This window comes from Lissotriton vulgaris, chromosome 3_2 (assembly GCF_964263255.1).
Source record: "Lissotriton vulgaris chromosome 3_2, aLisVul1.2, whole genome shotgun sequence".
NCBI lineage: Eukaryota > Metazoa > Chordata > Amphibia > Caudata > Salamandridae > Lissotriton > Lissotriton vulgaris.
This window is the reverse complement of record NC_141690.1, coordinates 160,984,362-161,008,240: the sequence shown is the minus strand read 5'-3', so window position 1 is coordinate 161,008,240 and position 23,879 is coordinate 160,984,362. Positions and strand designations below refer to the sequence as shown.

Here is a 23,879-nt window from a genome sequence, read left to right as displayed (position 1 = left end):
AACATTTGTGGGTGGTCTAGGGGTCCCAAAACACTATAACTAGCCTAGTATAGCTTAGAGAAATTGTCCGACTTGTCCGAGTAGCAGACCTGTCACTGACCCTACGAACTCTATAGGTGATCAATCTTGAGTGCTGCGGAGCACTCTGTCCATACTTTCCACAAACTCCTAGGGGTGGAGATAGTCCTAAGTACTGGCGAAGCACTTTGCTGGGGAAATTCGAAAACCCAATCGGGGTTACTGGCGGATTACTTGCAGAGAGGGGTAACGCTGGCGTTGCATCCGAAGCTGTGGGTGTTGGTCGTACCTTGGTGAGCCCAGTCTTGACCCAAATCCTGAGGGGTATCCTGTCCTGATTGTCCGTGAGCTGTACCTTCTCGCATTCTGGTATTCCAATCCTTGAGGGTCCTTGTCCCCGTCTTTCCAAACTGACCCGTGGCCAGGGTTAGTCCTCATTCCTATCTAGGTAATTATTAATCTGTGGGTTTACGTCTTCCTATCTCTCTCTCTTCTCTTCTTAATAAAGCACTCTTGCCTGTGATATTGCTCTATCACCTTTGAATGCAAATTATATACAATGGTTATTTAGAATTGTTCCACTTCTCTCCCTACCTGTAGGATATTATTAAAGTGTCGTATTATATTAGTGTGTTCCATTTTTTCCCCTTCCCTTTAGCATGGTTGCAGTGAACTTAGTAAGAATAGCATAAGTAGCCTAGTTTAAGTACACAATTTTAGGTCCTGTTCATGTCCCATGCCCTAGTTTAAACTTATGGTGAGTAGCTCTGTTCCTACTTCTCGTACCCTGTAGTGTTCTCACTTACCCTAATGGTACTTGCCCTAATCCATAGTTACATTGTGGCATTAGTTTTAATGATTGATGTATTAATTTGTATTTGGCTTATCATCTTGGCATATTCATTCTGAAATTTCTTGATAAATCTTTAAAAACTCATCAGGTGTCTGTGGTCATTTACAATATAAGGTGTGGATAAACGTACTTGGTATATAAAAGTTTTTCTCCCTTTAGGAATCTTGTCACCTATCCACTGCTAGCTCCTGATCCGTCAGGAGTAATGTGCCTGTGGTAAGTCAGGTACATGAATAGTAAGTGGTGTAAGAGTCACCCCCCCGAATTACTCATAGTAGCGTGTAAGAATCACCCGGTTCACGCAAACTCAGTCATCCTATGCACGCCAGGGCCCAGTGCGTGGAAAAATTGGTAAATTCGGTGACCGGGGTGACCTGCGCGCTCTATCAGTAATTTTCTGGTAGCAGTAGTATGGTTAGGACTAGTTAAGATAGGTAGACAGGATAGTTGATAAACAAACCGTGAAAATAAAATGTGCTGCTGAAATTCCTATTGCATTGATTTAAATATTGCGCAAATGTAAAGGATTTGTATGTGTATGTAAATGATTTTTGCATTGCTGCTATAAGTGTTATATGTAATATTAACAAAGAATTGTTTGTAAATGTTCAGTGTAGTCCGAATCCCTGGGGAGGTATATAGCTAACGGTGAGCAGAATCCGGTTAGCTGGAAAAGTCACTTGTTGTGAGTCATTAGTGCAGGGTTAGGAATACCTGGAAGCACTAATTAGGATCTTTTTACATCTGAATAAATGATAGCTACGAGTCCTTTTGTATAAAACTTCCATTGTGATATCACCTAGTAAGGGTCACATACGGAAGGAGTGATAGGGTCTCCGAGGCTTGAATGGTAAGTAAATTAGTCCGCTGGTGAAAGCCTGGCTCAGTATATATCCCGGAAAGAAGTGGATAAGTCAGAGGAATAACAGGTTCTATGTTACTCGTGTGAGGGGTTAGGCAGAGAAGTCTGTCCGGAGTGAATGAAAAGTAGACAGAAGTGGTTTACTTGTAGTGAAAGAAAATTTTTCTACCTGTTTAGAACACTCAGACACAGTGGCAAACGTTGCGTGTTGTTGACTAATATTTGCATTCGCACTTTAGGAAAAGTTAAAAGTTTCCGTTACCTTGTGAAGGAGGGAGTCGGTCGGAAGACTGCTCTGACGTCACTCCGTGCCGCGCTGGTATTGGTCGAGACAGCGGGTGTGTAGTGGAGCCGAAATTGTAAGGGAGGGGTGAGTGCCGGAGCGTGAGACCTCGTCTCGCGAAAAAGGCCGCGCACCCATTGGACAAAGATTTTTGTAATCACAGAGTTGATTGGTTACTACGAAATAAAAGTCGCATTAGCATTGGAAGCACAAAGGTAAACAAAATTAATCAACAGGAGCTTGAGAGAGGTCTGGAAAGGTGTATGTGGTATCCTGAGTTCTTACCTAATCCACAAAACTTAGGCTTCTATAAGGAACAGATTTTACGAGGTAGACCGCACATGATGTATGGAGTAAAAAGAAAAATGTCATTTGCCGGTAAAGTAAAGAATTTTTTTAAAACGGACAAGCCCATTAGAACGAAGGAGGGGGTGATCATCCCTCCACCGAACACTCCTGCTTCCTTCATGTTGTTTGAAAAGGGGTATCATACCTGTGTATGGTTAGAGAATTGGGCAAAGTATACTGCAGATGACGGAGTTCTGGCTTTTCCTATTGATGGTACGTTTAATGGCAGAATCTTGTTTAATTTGAGGACCCGCATGAATGAATTACATCCCAGACCCAGATTAACACAGTACGAAGCCCTAGAAGAATGGGAAATTGAGGCTGTGGAAAGAGATAGACCCCGGATGGACAAGGGAGTAAGCAAATGGTATCCGAGGGTCCATAGAGAAACCAAAGAGCAGAAAATGAAACATTGGAGACAAAACATGATGGTAGAGGGGTTGTTTCCAATGATGGGGGTATTAGAACAAGGGAAAGGGAAATGTAAAGAGAAGACCCACCACTTAATGGCCGTGGGGGACTCTGAAGATGAGCACCTAGAAGATTTATTGATGAAAAACCCCCCTCCCTATGTTGCAGAGTCAGAGCCTCTGAGTTCACCAAACCAGTTTTCCAAGTATCCTAGATGTCGGAGGGATAGTGAGACAGATGGAACGGGAACAGATAGTAAAACCAGTGATGGGGATGGGTTTTGCAAACCTAGTTCCACGGTCCCAAACTACCGCCCGTTTGGAGAAGACCCACCTCGGTTGGTTACTCCGACGGCCCCAAGTATTTACCCTCCCTTGGTACCCCAAGTATTGCATGACAATTCTGCAGAAAAGGCTTTACGTGAGCGAGAGAAGGAAGCTCTAGCTAGACAGCGAGATGATTTAGTTCGGACCATAGCCCAAATACATCCCCATCCAGTTTCACTGACTATACCAGTAACTATTGGCCCGGCTATTCCTCTTTACGGAGATAGACTGGCTAGTCCACGTCCTCCTGTTATGACCCCAAATATGCCAACTCCTAGCATTCCACTTCCGAGAAAAGAAGTGTTCATAGATGATGATCAAGAGAGCGAGTGCGAATCGGTGGTCCTCATGGATATGCCCATTAGGGAATCTAGAGCTAGCATGCCAGGACCAAGAAGTCAGAGTAGGGCAAAAGAAGCTCTGATTGAGAGCACATCAGGGGTTAGGAGTGCCACAGTAGTATCCCCAGAAGAATTGGACAGATGGACCAAAGAGTTAGAAAAGGAGACCACACCCCAACCTAAACACTTAGAAATCTATAAATTAAGGATAGAAATAGAGGAACTAATGGCTGGAAATGTAGGATTAGACCGATTAAACTCCTTTAACGAAGAAGAGTTACTGTTCATCAGCAAAAACCTTACCCGGAACGCTAGATTACTTCATGAGAGATTGATGGACACTGCCACAGAAATGGGAATCGATGTCAGTCGCTCCAAAATCCTTCAGAAACCCTACAGAGTAGATTTTTCAGACAAAGACTTAGAAAGCTTGAATGTGGTAGGAAAACAAATCCAGATAAAAGAATTACTGAAACTCTTACAGAAATGGGGGGATGTAGGAAAATGGAGAACCCGGTGGGCAAAGAAAAAGGAAGACAGTAGGGCTAAATCACAAACTTCAGAATACGTGCTCAAAGAAGTAGGTCCCGCAGAAAAATTGTGTCCCATGAGAGAGGTCCCTGGGGGAAAGTACGTCCATGTTCCTTGGTCCCGACAGTATATTGTGCCATTTACAAATGACTTTCCAAAATTACGGGAGAAACCAGTTGATTGGTACAGACAGGTCGAACGTTTCATAAAAGTTCAGAAATGTCTCCTAAAAGACCTGGATGGGTTTTTCGACATTGTGGTGCCTGTAGATTTGTGGACCGAATGCAAAATTGAAATTGATTGGCCTAATGATGAATATGTGAGAGATCCCAAAACTGGGGCTCCCTCACCTGAAGTAATGAGGAAGTATGATCACGTCATACAATACCTGAAGAAAAAGGTGCCCGCAAAGGAAACCGATTGGACCCGGATAGATAGAACTACCCAAGAACGCGATGAAACTGTCCACTCCTTTTATGAAAGGTTGCTGCAAGTATTCAAAACTTACAGTGGAATCGATAATGTGGACATGAAGGACATGACCCATTTCAGTTACAGGTTTGTGCTAGGATTAAGGCCTGAAATATCCCAATGGATTCGAGACAATAAAATCAGTTGGCAGGGAAAACCCATAGATGATGTCCTTAAGTACGCCAAGTACTGCGAGGATGAAATAGAAAATAAAAAGAAAGCCCTCAAGGAGAAAGTTATGTGGGCACAAGTGAAATTGGCTGAACAGCAAGAGAAACAGTTAAGTAAATTGAATTCTAATAATAATGCCCAGAATACCAATGCTGGGGGAGGAGGGAAGCCCCGGGTAAAAATGAGTCGGGAAGAGGCTATGAAGAAGTTCCCCTGCCACGGGTGCGACCAGATAGGGCATTGGAGAGACGAGTGCCAATACCTACAGGCCGGTAATGCCCCTATAAATGGTTTAAATCCACAGGTGCAGAAAGAGGGGACAAGAAAGAACCAGCAACAGGTAAAGCTACCTCCAGTACCTCGCGCTCCCAGACAGAATTATAAGAATCAGGGTCAGCAGAATGAAAGGGCGGAGGTATGGGAAGGAGAGAATGAGAGAAATGCAGCAATTCCGCAGTACTTGTTGAACGATTCTTTCCTCTGTGATGAACAAGATTGACGGGGCCTGAGGGGGGAGGATAAGGAGTGCGTGCTTGGCGCCTCCTTACCGGTAGACCAGACTGGACCATACATTGAAGGAAAGGTTGAGGGAAAGGACGTCACCTTTCTGTTGGACACTGGTGCTACCCGGTCCACTGTGAGAACAGTGGGTGTTCCTAACCTACCCCTCTCGGGAGAAGCAATCCAAGTAGTGGGTGTCTCCAATCAAATAATCAGTACTCCAGTAACTGAACCCATGGAAATCTCTATAGGGAATTTCAAAGAAATGCACAGATTTGTGGTCTGTGATTCCAGTCCTGTGAACCTGTTAGGACGCGATTTGTTGTGCAAAATGAACTGCACCATCTTTTGCACACCAAAAGGTGTCGAAATTCAGACCCCCGATGAAGATGGCTTGTACAAACTGATGTTAGTGAGACCTGACACTGATATTAGACCCTTGTCCGTTGAAGACTTACCTGAAGAGCTCCAGTTAAGAGTGGTACCCGAAGTGTGGGATTTCACGGGAAAAGATGTAGGCTTAATGGCAAATGTAGACCCAGTTAAAATAGCAATAAAAACAAATGCTGTATACCCCAGAACAAGACAGTACAAAATGAGTGCAGAAGTAAAAGCAGGGGTCGCAATTGAGATTAACAGGTTGCTCGAAGCAGACATCATACAGGAAGTAATGAGCAGTCCCTGCAATTCGCCCATCATTGGGATTAAAAAGCCTAGTGGAAAGTACCGGGTAGTGCAGGACCTACGCAAGGTAAACCAAATTGTTGTACCTTGCTGTCCCATTGTGCCCAACCCTGCAGTGATTCTATATCAGATTCCTTGGAATGCGGAATGGTTCACTGTCATTGACTTGTGCCATGCATTCTTTTCCATCCCATTGCATCCAGAAAGCAAGTTCCTTTTTAGTTTTGAATTTGACAGCCATATCTATGTCTGGAATCGTGTCCCTCAAGGGTACACTGAAAGTCCATCGATTTTCAACCAGATCCTAAAGAAATGCCTTGAATCTTTAGTACTGCCAAGAGAGTCCGTTTTGGTGCAGTACATAGATGACCTTTTAGTGGCATCTAAAACTCAAACTGACTGTGTCACAGACACCATCGCCTTGCTGAATCACCTAGGAAAGGGAGGACATAAAGTATCACCTGACAAATTACAGTTCTGTAAAAGCTCAGTAAAATATCTGGGGCACCAGATAGAAAAAGGGATCCTAAAAGTCACTACAGAAAGGATCAAGATAATTAAAACAATGGACCTACCCCAAACTCAGAAAGAGGCAAGAATGTTCCTAGGAGTTGTGGGGTACTGCAGGCAGTGGATTGTAGGATTCGCAGCTCTAGCCAAACCTTTGATAAAAATGACCAAGAAAGGAGTAGAAGACCCAGTCAGTTGGGACAGTGAAAGCATGTCCGCTTGGGTAACGTTACGAAATTGTCTATGTACCGCTCCTGCATTAGGTATGCCCGATTATTCCAAGCACTTTGAACTGTTCTGTGACACAAGAGAAAATTGTGCTCTCTCAGTCCTGACCCAGGAGCATGGGCTGGTCAGGCGTCCCGTGGCCTATTTTTCGGCCACTCTAGATCCAGTGGCTGCTGGATTACCTGGATGCCTGAAGGCAGTAGCTGCTACTTGCGTTAGTCTAGAACAGAGTGAGAATATTGTCATGGGACATCCTGTCACCGTATATGTTCCACATTCTGTTGTAATCCTACTGACAAGAACCAAGACCCAGTATCTCACACCTAGTCGGCTGACTAAGTATGAGAGAATTTTGATTGGTGCTGAGAATGTAACAATTTCTCGGTGCAATGTCTTAAACCCTGCAACTCTGTTACCTGTTCCTCTGGATGTAGACGCCGAGGATGAAATGGAACATAACTGCATCGATTTAACAGAATTCAGCACTAAGCCCCGTCCTGACATCCGAGAAATAGCCTTACTTGATGGGGATCTTACAATCTTTGTGGATGGCTCGTGTTTAAGACATGAGAGTGGAGGTCTGTGTGCTGCCTATGCTGTAGTCACATTGACAAACACCCTGGAAGCATCTTACCTATGCGAAGTGAAATCTGCGCAAGTCGCAGAACTCATCGCGTTGACAAGAGCATGTAAGAGGGGTAAAAACAAAAGAATAACTGTTTATACCGACAGCCAGTACTGTTATGGGGTTGTTCCTGACTTCGGCCAATTGTGGTTACAAAGAGAATTCATGACTTCCTCAGGTACCCCTATCAGGAATGGAAAGGTGGTACAAGACTTACTGGAAGCTATTCAATTGCCCAAAGAATTGGCTGTGGTCAAGTGTGCGGCTCACAGATCCGGAAATGATGATGTGACAGCCGGAAACCGATACGCTGACCAAATCGCCCAGTTTTGTGCCCGACACCAAATGTCCCTCCAAATTGGGTTATGGGGTGGAAACAGCTGCCAACTGATGTTGTTTGAAAATGTGTCAACGTGGGAAGAATTGAGAGACTTACAACAGGCAACAGACAGGGAAGAAAAAGGTAGATGGCGGGCGAACGAATGCAGAATAAGGGATGATGGTGTGGTGGTAAACTCGACTGGGGTGCCTGTACTGCCCGACAGCCTGATAGATCCCATGGTCAGGATGATACATGAACCAACACATATGGGAAGGGACGCAATGTGTTGTGTGTTTGACAAAGTGTTCTATAATTCAAAGTTCAGGAACCAAGCGGAAAGGCTTTGCCAAAGGTGCCTAGTGTGTCAGCAATTCAATGCAGGAAAGAGGACTGTAGTAGAACAAAGTACCATTGGAAAGGCAGTAGGTCCCTTTGTCAGGATGCAGGCGGACTTTATAACAATGCCTAGATGCAAGGTATATAGATATGTCCTGGTCATAGTGTGCCTGTTTTCCAGGTGGGTGGAGGCTTACCCAGCAAAGAAAAATGATGCCCTAACCGTAGCCAAACTATTGCTCAGGGAGTTGATACCTAGGTATGGAATTCCTGAGACGATTGAAACAGACCAAGGTGGGCATTTTGCAAACGATGTCTTAGACGAACTCTGTACGGCATTTAAAATGAAGCAAAGACTGCACTGTGCATACCGTCCAGAGGCTTCTGGAATAGTTGAACAGATAAATGGCACACTGAAGTCCAGACTGGCGAAAATGTGTGATTCCACCAAAATGAACTGGATAGAAGCTTTGCCCCTTGTGCTGATGAGTTTGAGAAGTATTCCGAATCGAAAAACAGGCCTGAGCCCCCATGAGGTGCTAATGGGGAGAGTGATGCGACAGGCATGGGTACCTGGACACAAACTGCGAAGCATTTCTGATGATTTGGTGCTAGAATACTGCAAGCAGCTGGGTGACCAAGTGCGTTCTCTCTCTCACCAGATTGGAGAGACAGCTGACGACTGGCCCAAGACTCCAGCACATAAACTGCAACCTGGTGATTGGGTGGTGTTAAAGAAACACACCCGGAAGAGTTGCCTTGGGCCAAAGTGGGGAAAGCCAAGACAAGTGATCCTTGTCACCACTACTGCTGTAAAGTGTGCTGGTGTACCGAAGTGGATCCATGCCAGCCACACGAAGCGGGTAACTGGAGAAAACGCGACTGAAGCTGAAGGCAGCACAGCTGAGGAGACTCCCGAAGAGAGTCCGGATCTCGCTGACATCGAACTGCCGAGCACAAGTCGAGACGTTGATTGGTTCCCTGCCGACGACCAGGTTCTTGATCCAATACGAACCAGGAAATATTCCTACCTAGACAGTGAGTGGGATAGTCCAGGTGAGACAGAACTAGAGGACGCAGGTCAGGTCAGCGAGACTCACATCACACCTGATCAGGAAGTAGGCCAAGTAGGGACAGACCAAGACATCGACACTCCTCCTGAAACTCCGGAATCTGGAAAGGGACAGATAGTGGTCAAAGTTGAAGTTCATGCGGAAGAAAATGAAAGGAACGAAGTGCATGAACAGGAGCAGATAGAGATAGATGAACGTGTTCAGGAATCAGAATCCAGATCGCCTGAAAGCAAAGAACACATACAAAGCCAACCTGAACAAGGCCAGCATAGAAACCAGGCAGAAGAAATAGATGAAAGACCTGGGACTAGTCAGACAGGAAAGGAAATAGACGCTGTCAGACAGAAAGCACAAAAACAAAGTGAGATAAAAAGAGTGCACGAGGAAGGCCAAGTGTCCTCGACCACTGAAAATCACAGAAGTAAGGGTGAACCCCGATACGTCAAAAGGCTGAGACTCCGAATAAAGACAGTTGAAGAAAAACTAAAAGACCGAAAAAGGGCTGAAAGTGAAAGAAAAGCAGCCCGAGGCAAGTCTCTGAGAAAGAGCGACAGAGTAAAGAAACAGAACAGGCTGTATCGGAGCCCTGAATGGACATACTTGGTGTTGGAAGAAATTGATGAGCCCAACCGCAGTGGCAAAAGTGACGAAGAGTCCGGTGCTGATCGGAGTTCTGACGAAGACCCTCCTTGAAGACAAACCCGAGTGAACTCTTGGTGTAAAAAAGAAAAGGAAGGGTTGCAAAAGCCACCTGTAAGCTATAATGTCTGATTCAAGCGTAGCTGGAAGATCCAGATTTAGGTGTTGCAAAACGTGCTGTAAAATATGCTTATGTAGTATAGCTATGTTGATAGTGATGTGGATAGGACTAACAGTCTTTATACCTTTTATGATAAGTAAAGATCCTAACTTGTCCCCTACTGAACCTGAAACGTTAGACACAGACGTTGTACATACTGAAGAGACTCCACGAAGCTTAGAACGACGTGACAACCCAGTTAGTCTGAGACACACACGAACAAAATTAGAAGCATCAGATGAGGGCGGACTACATTTTCACAAGATGAGAAACCGGACACATTTAAATGTTTTCGCTAACCTTTTAGTGCATTATGTAGAGGCTATGGAAATAGAAGATTGTTATGTCTGCATGAAGCTACCCACTTCTGTAGCTGAAGGTGTGACATATCACCACTTACCCCTAACCTACGGAATTTCCTGTAGTATATTGGCAAGCTTGTTTTATAGAAGCACTTTACAGTGCTACTATTCAAATGCTGACGTAATCTTTTCTGAACTTCCTATTAGGGGGCACCTGAACCTTGTACATATTAGGAGCGAGGTAACCCGTTATATGGGAGAATATTTCCTGACTATATGTGACATAGACTTGAATGAAGCAAGACAAGCTAATCTGACCTGTTCTTTGCAAGAGCAGGAAAAGATGTTTATAAAAATGGCAGACAGAAGGAGGGAAAAGTTTCAGAAAAAGGCGAATGACGAAAAGGATAGAGTCCCAAGGTGGGCAGAGCACATGGACAACACCTCGCAAAGCGAAGCTACTCCTGCTTTGTTGCTGGATTTTGAACGGAAAGGGAAACTTTGTCTCCATAGAGAAAGGACAGAATATTATAACAATGTATTCATCGGTTCCAGCGAGTGTGAACATAATTACAAGGTAATTGGAGGTTGGGGTTTCAAAAATGGGTCAGAACCTGTGTTTCCCGGAATTTATTATATATGTGGGAACAAGGCTTATTTCAAATTGCCGGATCACTGGTATGGAAGCTGCTACTTTGGCTTTGTCTTCCCGAAAGTATACTATGTGAATAATGCTGCTGGAAGCAATGAAGAGACTAATGGCTTAGCGCGTAGAAAGCGTGAAAGTGTAGGCGAAATTATAGGTGATATTTTTAGTGCACTGATACCTGGAATGGGGGTAGTTCTGAATACTCACAGAATCTGCAAATTGTCTACAGTAGTGGATCGGTTATCAACTGACACTGCTGCTGGATTCCTGCTGGTCAATACTGAGATGGTTGCGATCAGATCAATGGTTTTACAGAATCGCCTTGCTCTTGATACCTTATTAGCAAAAGAGGGCGGAGTCTGTAGAATGCTGAAGGCGCAACATTGTTGCACCTACATACCTGACAAAAGTATCGAACTTAAGAGATATGTAAGAAACATAACTAATTTGGAAAAAGAACTCAATCCATTGGAGGTTGACAGTGACTGGACGAGACTGACTGGAGGTCTCTCCTCTATAGGTAGTTGGTTTTCTAACTTAGGTAAAAATCTTCTGTGGAAAATACTGATGCCAATGGCTGGAATAGGTGTGGTTGCACTGATCATATTCATTTGCTGTAAATGTCAGAAATGCAAAAAGTACCCTGTGAATAAGAGAGGAGTGAAGAGAAATATTGATGAGTTAGAATTAGAAGAATTGAGGAATCAAATATACAAAAAGGCAAAGAATCATCACTCTCATAGAGAAGCCGAAAGAAAACTTAACAATAAGTTTGTGGAAATTGAAATGCATGATATGGAAGAATGAAAGTTGGCATCTGTTTCCTTTATAGTGATGATAGTAAATATCATCAAAGAGGGGATTGATGGAGCAAGGATTCGCACGTAAAGCGACTTGCTCTGATTCAAGAACCTCGCCTAACTTGTAATCATATTAATTCAACCTGTCCGTCATTTATTTAGCGTTTTCCCCAACACGCGGGTGTCCCCAGGAGGCTTGCCTGTGTGTCTTTTCATCCTAACAATGCTTGCACTACGGAAAAGGCTGCTTTGCAGAAATCCAGTCTGCGCATGCGTCGGTCATACTCACGTGATGTGACGCACTCGCATTCTGGAGGGATTGTGATGCTCATGCGCACTGTTGCAAACATGGCCGCTTGTCTCTCACCACGCTCTCTGCTTGCCACCGCTGCTTCAGCCTATCTGTCTTTTTGCACTAAACTTTAATGCTATAGATATTATGAAATAAGGGCTGCAGTAAAGTCTATAACGGTATACAGTATGATCATTTTTACGTGTGATTCTAATTTGTTTTCGCTTACTTTTCATGTACCGCGTATCTGGGGGGCTGGGGAAAACGGGAGCTACGCCATACTTGAAGCTCTTCTGAACCCTGTCACGTGACATGGGAGAAACCCCACTGCGCAGAAGCTAAAACTAGCCAGCTGGCTCCTGAAGCTCGATGCGCCTGAGAACCCACCTAGAAGACACGGCAGTTTTCCTTGACTGTGCAACAATGTATCTGTAAAATGCTCTCTCTCATTGTCTTCTATATTCCTATGCCTGGGAACGTGAACCCAAGGGGCGGGTATGCAAAGTTGAATAATAATGATGGGAACACTGAATTCTAGGAGGTGACAATGACCAAATCACCTCTCCTGACCAATCATAATGTGGGAAACTGTCACTTGCAACATTTGTGGGTGGTCTAGGGGTCCCAAAACACTATAACTAGCCTAGTATAGCTTAGAGAAATTGTCCGACTTGTCCGAGTAGCAGACCTGTCACTGACCCTACGAACTCTATAGGTGATCAATCTTGAGTGCTGCGGAGCACTCTGTCCATACTTTCCACAAACTCCTAGGGGTGGAGAGAGTCCTAAGTACTGGCGAAGCACTTTGCTGGGGAAATTCGAAAACCCAATCGGGGTTACTGGCGGATTACTTGCAGAGAGGGGTAACGCTGGCGTTGCATCCGAAGCTGTGGGTGTTGGTCGTACCTTGGTGAGCCCAGTCTTGACCCAAATCCTGAGGGGTATCCTGTCCTGATTGTCCGTGAGCTGTACCTTCTCGCATTCTGGTATTCCAATCCTTGAGGGTCCTTGTCCCCGTCTTTCCAAACTGACCCATGGCCAGGGTTAGTCCTCATTCCTATCTAGGTAATTATTAATCTGTGGGTTTACGTCTTCCTATCTCTCTCTCTTCTCTTCTTAATAAAGCACTCTTGCCTGTGATATTGCTCTATCACCTTTGAATGCAAATTATATACAATGGTTATTTAGAATTGTTCCACTTCTCTCCCTACCTGTAGGATATTATTAAAGTGTCGTATTATATTAGTGTGTTCCATTTTTTCCCCTTCCCTTTAGCATGGTTGCAGTGAACTTAGTTAGAATAGCATAAGTAGCCTAGTTTAAGTACACAATTTTAGGTCCTGTTCATGTCCCATGCCCTAGTTTAAACTTATGGTGAATAGCTCTGTTCCTACTTCTCGTACCCTGTAGTGTTCTCACTTACCCTAATGGTACTTGCCCTAATCCATAGTTACATTGTGGCATTAGTTTTAATGATTGATGTATTAATTTGTATTTGGCTTATCATCTTGGCATATTCATTCTGAAATTTCTTGATAAATCTTTAAAAACTCATCAGGTGCCTGTGGTCATTTACAATATAAGGTGTGGATAAACGTACTTGGTATATAAAAGTTTTTCTCCCTTTAGGAATCTTGTCACCTATCCACTGCTAGCTCCTGATCCGTCAGGAGTAATGTGCCTGTGGTAAGTCAGGTACATGAATAGTAAGTGGTGTAAGAGTCACCCCCCCGAATTACTCATAGTAGCGTGTAAGAATCACCCGGTTCATGCAAACTCCGTCATCCTATGCACGCCAGGGCCCAGTGCGTGGAAAAATTGGTAAATTCGGTGACCCGGGTGACCTGCGCGCTCTATCACAAGGGCCAGTTAGCGTATCTGCTGTTAAGCTACAGGGCCCAACAAGCTACAAAAAGACTTGTCCCGAGGAACACAGCTAACCGCCCTTGACCCTACAGGTGGCTTGTGCAGAGTGAGTCTGAAACACCAAGTGGTGTTCCTGAGGTACTGAGACCCCTGGATATGTCAAAGTGTACTTCTCCTAACATCCTGAAAAACCTGGGACCTATAAATGTTTTGGCTTCAAAGTCCTCCAGAGGACCGGACAAACCTACCAAGTCACTCTGACCTAGGTGTATTGCAGCTGAGATGAAAATTCAGGCTTCTCTGGCTAGAAGCTTTTCTGCAGCAGCAACTCCATTTCATTCCTTATGGAAAAGGTATCCAGCCTTGTTGAGGACTCTTCAGCAACAGACTGCAGCCTTTTCTGCTGAAAGTACCCCAAATAAGTACAACATAGAAAATTAAACACAAAATTTAGAATTTTCCCACTCAGGTCTTTACCTGCTCACTGGGACCTCATTCAATGCCTACCTAAAGTAGTGGAGCTCTTCTCAGACTCAACTTCCTGCCTTGCCTCACTGAAGGACTTTGACTTCCATGTTCAAGACGAAGAGGCAAATTTAAATGCTGGCAAATGGCCCGTTGTTCCACCAGAGTGATGGTGTAAATTACTTTGTAGCCCTGGTGGTTGGGCTGCCCGCCAGATTTATAAATAGTCACCGAGCTAGTGGTCATTTATAAGGCATTTGTGAAACTGCTGTCATGGCAACAGTTTTTGTCAATGAATTTTACTGTTGGTGCAGGGCTACGTCAACATGCCAGAGCCATGCACCTAACAGTTTTCTTTTTTTCCAAAAGGAAAATCCCAAAATCGGAGCAAAACGAAAATGCTCCTCTCGCCATGGAAGTCCTCTCACCATGGTGAGGGGAGCATTTAGAAGTTTTCACTACCCCTTACTGCCAGGGTTTGCCTCTGATGACCTTTGCTTCGCAGGGCCTAAGAATGGTTTTATTCACAGTGGAGAGGGAGTAGTCTCTGTCGTGATTAAACCTATGGTCCGCCCCCGCATCTTAATTGGGTGGGTGTACAATTATCTTGGCTGTATAGCCACTCCATCGCCATTGCGACAGAGTATCAAACCAATTATTTTTATTTCGGCACTAAGCCATAACAGCACATAAAACTTTAAAGGTAAAACATGCATTACAAAATAGCCAATCAATAGTAATCAATGAGCACATCCATGCATATATTGGTTCCTCTGCTATTAAATAGATAATAAATAAATTGCAATCAACATACAAAGAATGTCTAAAACTGAACAAGCGAGTAAGATTTGTACAACTTGCTGGCTGAAGATATAAAACAAATGTATAGATATAGCACAACATAATATAATCACCACTGTCAAAGTTATCTGATACAGAACCGATTAATTATCTCAATCTTCAGCTGCACACCCTGTCAGTCAGTTATTTTCATGTAGTATCAATTGTGCTAAAGCTAAATAACATGTTATTGAGAATTAAACAACAGGAACCAATTTGTTGTGGACGACACAAACTTTTACGATCAATCTCCAGATTCCCATGAAGTATCAGGTAAAAACATAGACCATTTTACTGGTGTCAAATCTCAGTATCCTGAGGGCCTCATTATGTCCCTGACCCCCAAATTCTGACACAGCCGGATTATCCAACTCCTCTTGCTACTTTTGTAAGCCGGGCAAAAGATCAGGCCATGTTCAATAGTTTTGTTGGTGGTGAAACATGCCAGGCACCGCCTACGGGCAACCCTCAAGGCCAGAGACCACTTAACAGTAAAGAAGGGGCAGGGTTCCATACCGAAATTGCAAGTACAATCGCCTTGCTAGGAGTGGCTCTATCTCATCCAGGAAATCCTACTTCATGACAGAGTCCTTGACTGAAAGGAAAGCAACTGTTAAGGTACCATGGTTTGCTTGAGAATTTAGAAAAAATTATCTCAAAATTGTCAGTAAGCTGTTTTAATGTTGGACTTGGGAGTGGCCCGTGCCTCACCGGGGGTACTCATGTGTTTGTTATCCCAATCTCCAACAAAGTAGATGCAGGAAGCCGGCTCCATATGCAGTGTACCAAAATGAGATATACTATGCAAAGAGTGAAGGGTTCCCTGACGAGTGGACAGGGCTTGCGCTAGCAATCCCAAGGTGCCTTTTTGGGGGCTCTGTGGTCAAGCAGCTTTAGGCTTATCAGAGACATCTGCAAATAGACACAATAGTCAATAAATGATGCACACGACTCAATAAGGAGACCCACACTAATTTATAAAAATAATACATATCTTTATATATGTTTTGGCGCCAGAATCAATACGATCAGCTAAGTACGTTTTTCAAGAGAAATAGTTTTGCATTTAAACAGTCGACAGTGCGTTTGCCAGAGGTTGCAATGTTATCCTATGGAAGGAAATACAGTTACAGCATACGAGTTCTTGGCAGCAACTTATGGGACCAACCTCCAGGACTAGAAAGGTGTATGGGACAAGATCCACAGCAGCACCAGAATTGTACCTCCAGCAGCAAGCGGGCAACCGACTGCAGTGTTGCATAACAACGTTGGGTGCCCAATGCAAGACAATGACAGTCTGTATTAGTCAACACATGCTGCAGTATCTGACTGGAAGGCCAATCAGGCTGAATTAACACACAGGCTCAGACCTCACAATGCTCGGGCCCGGGGGAGAGACCTTTGGTCCTCTTCTCCACCAGCCAGGGGCAAAGGGTGCAGAAGTAGCCTTGCACATCGGGTTTTCGTCACCGGGAGCAGTTGTGGTAGATGGGGCCGACAACCAGGTGTTGCAGACAGCACTGAGAAGTCCACAGCGGGGAGACCCAAGGTGAGCTTTGAATCTGGCGGGTTAGAGGACCACGTTGGCACCATTGGCCCACTTCAACTCGGTCTAGAAGGCTCGCTGCAATGGTGCTTTCCAGTGTTGGATTTTCACAGTCTGGGATCCTCACAGCTCAGTCTTTGGTACTTGCGAGATGCAGGGGAACCGCTCTGCAGTTCCACAGGAGTTCCTGTGTATTTGGAGAAGTGCTGGCAGCCCTCCCAGGCTTTTTAGGATCAGCATCTTGCAGTGCGAGGTGACTTTGGCACAATTGTCGAGGATAAGCAAACAGGCAAGCAGGGCTGTTGCCAAGTCAGTTGCTTCTTCAGCAGTTCTTGCTTTCGCAGCTCTTAGGCCCTTCTTTTTCTCTCTGTGGTTTATTTAAAAAACCTTTCAAATTGTTAGATCCACACAATATAGTAGATCAAGGCCAAGGTAATGTTTATTTAGACCTTAGTCTTTAAACAACGATAAAATCGATTGCAGTTAAAACATTCTACAGCACCATTTATACAATCTTCACAAAAATAAATAAATAGTTTAAAATGGAGTGGCAATAGAGACAAATCTTCTTTGGGTGACCCTGCCTTTTAAAAGGTTATATAAACTTAAAACTAACTTTTCTTTTAAAAAACTATACAATTCATCTATTTTTGGAGTCAATTTTATAATAACATTCCATTTTTCGTTTTGGATTTTTTGTTATTCTTTTTTTTAAAGTACATCCTTATAGAAAACTCTAAAAGTTATGGCTCTTATGCTTTAAGGAAACTTTATATTACCTATATATAGTTCCCTAATGCAATTGCAATTTCGATAGTAGGCATTTCTGTAAGTAGGTTGACCACCTGAGCCCGTAGCCTTGTATCATATTTTAAAAATGTAGGTCGAAGATATAGTTTACGCTGCTCTAGAGTTATTGTACAGTCTAACAAGATGTGCACTATATCACCTTTTGTACCCAGCCTGCACTTACAAAACCCTTTGTAGTCCAACATTTTTGTTTTTAATTCTTCATTTACCAACCATGGGTTTATACCAATTCGCAATCTTAGTATCTCCTGTCTGTACCAATGGTTTGGTAAAATATCCAGGTAAGGGAACCAATTTTCATTTTACCATGCCTTCATCATGAACTGTACAGATTTTTTCTTAACCAGATATTAAATGTCTATTCTTCTAGAGACTTCTTGACCATGATACTTCAGCTCACTTTTAGTGCATTCTACTTGTAAGGATTCATGGCAGATTTCAACCTTTATATTCGCACAGGCCTGCTGGATTTTCTTCCTATTCACTTTTGCCCACTTTAGGTTACTAATTGGGTCTCTCTTCTTCACCATTGGGATACTTTCTGGCCTTTCTCATTGTCCAAGCGTTTCCAAAATCTAATTAAAGCTATTTGGGACTGTACCCCGCCCAAGCTGTTGTTCCTAGCTTGGTTCTTATTGCTTGGATCATTGATGAGCGTGGCAGAGTCAACAGGGTTTTCAGGCATTTTCCTTCCTCCAAGTCCCAGTTGCCTTTACCGCTCAAATAAAGGACTTCTGCTCCATAGAGTACTTGCGAGGGTATTATTGCGCCTAATGCTTTTAACAGCGGTCTGTGTGACATATCTCCATAATCGCTGTTAAATATTTTCAGAACACTGATCGATGTATAGGCTTTAGCTTTCTGAGCCTCAAGATGCGCATGCCACTTTAGAGACCTATCAAACCACATCCCTAGGTAGCGATATTCATTGACTGATTCCAATTTCAATGTTTTGGGCACAATTAAAAACAATTTTGAAAGATGACGGAAAAGAGCAGGAATACTACTTTATGTAATCCTAAATGCCTTTGTGAGTTTGGCCTCTGTATTTTAAGCAGTAGAGGCTCTGCCACCTTCTCAAGGCACCAGAAAGAGATGGCAGAATGATGGATCATAGGCTGCTACCTCTCCGGGTCTCTGGTTGGTCTCCACAGGCTTGCAGGAGGTAGAACGATGCCAATAAACTGACTGCCAGCAAGACACATACTTTCTGATTTCTTTTTGAGAGCTGTGAGCATGAGTTTTGGTAAATATTTGGATTCAGGGTGGGTTGTGGTGAAGACAGTGGCAGTACACCAGATATTCTTTTTATTTCTTGCTTATTGCGGGAAGGAGGGAGAGCAAACCAAGGGGAGGTGGGACAGGGCAGCAAACATTTTTAAATATATGATATATTTATTTTATATATATATATATATATATGCTATTAATGACGAGGATCATAAAGAAGTGGAGAATGAAGATGGGTAAGTTGTGCATGGTTACACATAACTTTCCTCTCTCAATCGCTGATCCAAGGGATCATGTTGGGGGGTTAGGGGATGGTGGAGGTGACCACAAGAGGGAGCCATACGCTATATAAACATGAACACGGTGCAGATGTCAAGTTTGAGTTATTTTCCATCTCAGAGTTCAAAGTGACATCACAGACAACTTGAAGTTTGAATTGTCTATAACATAATTTGGTAATCCTCTGTAAAACAACCTTGCGCACTACCCATCAATGATTCTCTATGTTATGACTGAGTTTCTTATAGGTTAATTAGCAACTAGCCTTTCAAAAACATTTTAATCTTCCTTGCTTTGACATATCAACTTCACCGTTTAGAAATCACAATAGCCCCGAAAAGGAGGCATTTAACCGGCTATGATTTTTCTACAAGCAAAAAAGACCTCACCATGCCCAAAACAAAAGGGAACGCTCCTCAAAGGAAAAAGTACTTTTTCAATATAACATCTATAATAGAGAGCTACAAAGCACACTTTTCCAGTAACAATCAAGCACCAAGACGTATCAAATGTAAACATGTGCTGTTAAATCATAGACAAACAAAAGAATGTTATAATATATACATATCATACTTAATTTACATTGTATTATTCTTTATTAAGCATGAAAAATGTGTTTTTAAGAAGAACCATATTTTGGTCCCACATATACCAAAATGACTGTTTGGAAGTGTTCAACGTGTCAATTTTTTCACCTCTGCATTCTGAGCACCTGTCTAGGGCCCTGATTGCAAGTGGATCAGTGTTTTCAGACACCTGTTTTAACCCCTGTTTGTGCAGGGGTCGGAATTACGAATTGTGTGGAACTTACTGCATCCGATAATCACCAGGAGCATTCAATATCTCACCTTTGTGGAAGTTTTGGCAGGTCAAACCTGCCTTAGTTTAACAGGAGAAACGTGTATGGTATTTAAAGAACTATGCAGCAGATGTTGGTGTGGGAAGCACCAAAATCCATGTTATTTCTCAGAAACTCATAATAAGTGGGGGGTTTTGCACCTGATAAATTATGTACCCCAGCAGGCCTTTTCCATCAATGTGCCCAGGATCTGGATCAACATTCCCATATCCTTTGGGCATAGCTGTGAAGGTTTCAGATTACTTATGTGTGACATTTTGATTTTTTCACTGTATTTATGAGTGACATTTAACAACTATGAGTGACACTTTCTCATGAGAAAAATCAAGCAATGAAGACCAGGGAAACATATAAATATCCTAAATAACACACATTTGAGCGACAAGAAACTCACATTTTACTGTACCAGCCGGTTGAAAGTTAGAAAAAAAACACACACACACAAAAAGAGGGTATTTTCTCCCTCATTAGAACATACAACAAACACAAGGTATAATGAAGAAAGCACTTTAGAAGTGCTTTAGAGCTGCATGTGATGATCCCTGACTGATAGGTAAAATAACAAAAATAGAAACGTTATGTAATACAGATGCTTCATGTGGACATGAACAAATGTTAATAGCCCGTTTTTTTTAATGCATAGCAGTCAACGGCTCCACTCTGGCGCTGGGCGCCAAAAACAGAAAATAACTGTACATATAGTATTACAATGGTGATCATGATGCTGACGCTCAAAACTCTCCAACTTCGGCAGTATTCAGAATCATGCCTGAAGCCACTAAAAGGAAAAGTCACTGTCGCTGTAGCAGGCACCAGGCATTTCCCCGGTGGGCTGCCAGGGTGGGGGCCCGGTTTAGTTACAGGGCCGTTTTTGCAGCATAGCTGCAATACCGGCCCCTGTATCAAAATCAGCCGAAACGGGCCCTGGCAAACATCTCGGCTGCACCCCCAACCCCCCGGGGGCCCGGCCAAGCACTTTGCCAGGGCCGGTTTAGGTTCCCAGTCCGGCCCTGTACGGGGTGGCACCTTTTGCCGGAAAAACAGCAATAGGTAAGCTGCCACCCTGCAAAAATCACAGTCTACTGACGAGCACTGAAGGAACTACATGCCACGTGACAGACAGGCAGCTGTGGTGGGGTCTCAGCAGCTAATGAACACAGGCCTAACATGCCCCTTCAGGCACTGACTGAGTTAATACACACCACAGAAATGCGTCAGAGTTAGTGGCACATGCAGGCTGTAAAGCGCTCCTTCTTGGGAAGACGTGGGTGAGAAGAGGGATTATCAGCCCTCATCTCCGGCCCCTCAGCTCCTTTGCTTTAATGTCTAGGCTGGTTTTTTTGTAAGGAAGCGCTGAGCGGCAAGTCGGGCTGCAGCTCTGAGTACTCACTCAGCTGCAAAATGACTTTAATATATGCCGGTAGGGTTACCAACTGGCAGGGTGCAAATTCAGGACGGTCAGTATAAAAATTCAGGACAAAGGGTCAAAATTCAAGACAAAAATTCAGGACAGAAGGTCAAAATTCAGGACAAAAAATTAGGACGAAACAGAAGTTTTACAGACATATCAGAGGAGGTGGCACAATAATATATAAGTAAGTAAATAGACAACCAAAATAAATACAAGTCAAAATAAGTTTATACAAGGTTGATCAAATTGTCCACTTCACTGTTTTTCAGTATGCGCGCAACTTTACAAAGCGACATCGGGCCCTTTCTGCAATCAAACTTTGTGCTAGTAACAATAAACATTAATAAATAGTATTTTTTATTTGTATGTTGAAATCCGTCTTTTAAATGTAAAGTGAAAACGGTGTTAGTTATTTTATTTGTATTTTCTCCAGCATGGATCCAAGACAAAAGCAGAATGCTTTGCACTAGTCCCATGCAGGAGAAGGCACACCACATGCTGTCACTACAATTCGGCCCATTAGCACTTATAGAATGACAATCAGCTGCAGTCTCAGACTGACAATGGGTCATTCCACAGTCTGCGCCAGGTACGGGAGGGGCGGTTGCAGGGAGCCTCTATAGATTAAAAGAGAAGAGCGAGAGGCCCGAGTGAAATCTTAAAACTCACGGGCCTCTCGCATAGGAAACAGCATTCCTTTCTGAGATTTCCCATTTCGATTTTAGTATGATGTCTGTAAGGCGTCCGTAATTTGGGATCCCCAATTTACGGACGCCTTGTGGACATCATACTAAAATGACGGACAGTCCATGAAATTTACAGACGGTTGGTCACCCTATATGCCGGTCTGGCTGCAGATGTAAGTGGCGATCAGTGGCACACAAAGCTGAGCACATCACCAGTGATAACTCTGTAAGGTCACGGTATGCACTTAAACATCTCTTTTTTTTATTGGTCGTTTTTCGCTCCCATAATAGTGGTTGTGTTGCATGCCGAGTTCTGGATTGTGTGTTGCACTGGACATGTGGAGAAACAAAGACACCTGTCCGGCTGGTGTAATCCACGTGTTGCAGTCACTACTTGCTTAGTTCTAATCTCTCAGCACCAGTGGGTGGACAACAGGCGCTAAATGTGTGATATCTGTGATGCGGACCACCATATTACATAAAATGCGTTACTCTAACGTCTAAAGCGTGGTACTTGGCAGAGCTGTTGGGGCCTGCTCCAACTCTGCTCCAGTTACATCACAATGCATGAACCATCCACAACCCAGCTACCTATCCTATCACTCCCTGAGTTTAAGTTTGTCTTGCTATAGAAATACCCTTCACATACATACGTACCAGTGTATCTTATATAACTGCTTTGATGAAAAGTACCTGGATTCCAACAAACGCGGAATCAGGGCCCCAAACTACTTCGACGTATGTTCTCGTGGTCGATGACGTAATTCTGAGGCCCCTAAGCAAAAAACACCCCCACAGTTGACCATTACCCTTCTACACATCTGACCAGCAACAACAGGCCCTGGTTAATGTAAACGACCCCGATTCAGTAATAAATAATGAAACCACCGTCACAAACGACAATATATAAAAAGTAATTAAATGCTTCATTAAACTGTTTTCACTTAGATCACTTTGCATTTCACCAATAACACTAAAACATATTAAATAACTTTCATGCACCAATACAATGTAATTAATTCCCTTCCAATATAGCTGTCACAGATGAGCTACGATCCTTTTTAAAATTATTATTCTCTAGAACATTCGATGTTCATCGCTAAACTGAACATCCGGATACAAATCATAGGCTGAGATCAATATTATGTAATGCCTAAGGTCACAGGCTGTAGAAACCTACGCTCGTGGAGGAGAGGATATTTTTCTTACCTTTCTGCTTGCTCGTCGAAGCCTGCTCTGTCGGCGACTAAACTCGGCCTGCAGCCCTCGGCTCTCTTCGGAACTGACTTCAGAGGGGTCCTTCCTGTGTGAACCTTTTACCTTTCCTGTTGACTAAATAGCTCAGTTGCAAGCTGCAGACTAACACTGTGTTGACCATTAACGGATAAGGTTAGTTAAAAACGCCCTCTTTGTTGTTAAAGTGTACCCAGATTAAAAACTGTCGCGTTAACTGAAAAAACAAAGAAATTATTTGCCAGGCCCTGCAGCCTCTGGGAACAAACCATTGGCACGTTCGGGTTAGCTGCTGTTTAAGTAAACAACATGCAGCCTCTTGTGGAAAATGTTCAAGTCTGAAGAGTTTTTTCCGTGTTTTGAAGTTCGTTGGTTGCTAATCATTTGGCGGCGTTGTGTGTCATCCAGATAAAAAAAAGTCAACGCTGGAACAGCTGTGAATTTCACGAATAAACTGCCTCCTACTTCTGTGTTACTCATCAACAAATAAAACATTTAGGGCCATATGTGCAAACCATTTTTACCGATTCGCAATTTAGAATTGCACATACACACCGATTGGGTATTTGGAAGGGGTGTGTTAAGGGCGTCCCTTCCAAATACAGAATCGCAGTGGTATGTATGAATGTTTTGCGACTAAATTAGTTGCAAAACATTCATTTTTTATCCACTACTAAAAGGTAGTGGTAAGCGTTCACAAACAGGAAGGGGTCCTTAGACCCTTAACTCAGGGCTTTAAGTGGGATTAAAAAACTGGGGGGGGGGGGGGGTCTCTCAAAGGTGCGTGGCTTAAAACACCTAAACTAAAAATCTGTGCTTAGCATAGTGCGCTGCCCTGGCATTTTGCTGTTATTATCATTGCATCCAGATTATATAATACAACAAGTAATATTACATATACAACAAGCCAGGTCTGTT

The 23,879-nt window shown here is 43.4% G+C and overlaps 1 protein-coding gene across 2 annotated transcripts in view; it reads right to left on the bottom strand.

Annotated features, from left to right (window-relative positions):
• The window catches only part of SH3TC1 (SH3 domain and tetratricopeptide repeats 1), a 368,620-nt gene extending 345,325 nt beyond the window's left edge, over window positions 1-23,295 (bottom strand). The window contains exon 1 of one of the 2 annotated variants that reach the window (XM_086964135.1): window positions 22,938-23,295. The gene's annotated coding sequence lies outside the window, so the exon portion shown is untranslated. The remainder of the gene's footprint in view (window positions 1-22,937) is intronic. The other variant, XM_086964136.1, reaches the window with a different exon arrangement.
• Window positions 23,296-23,879: the final 584 nt, after the last annotated feature.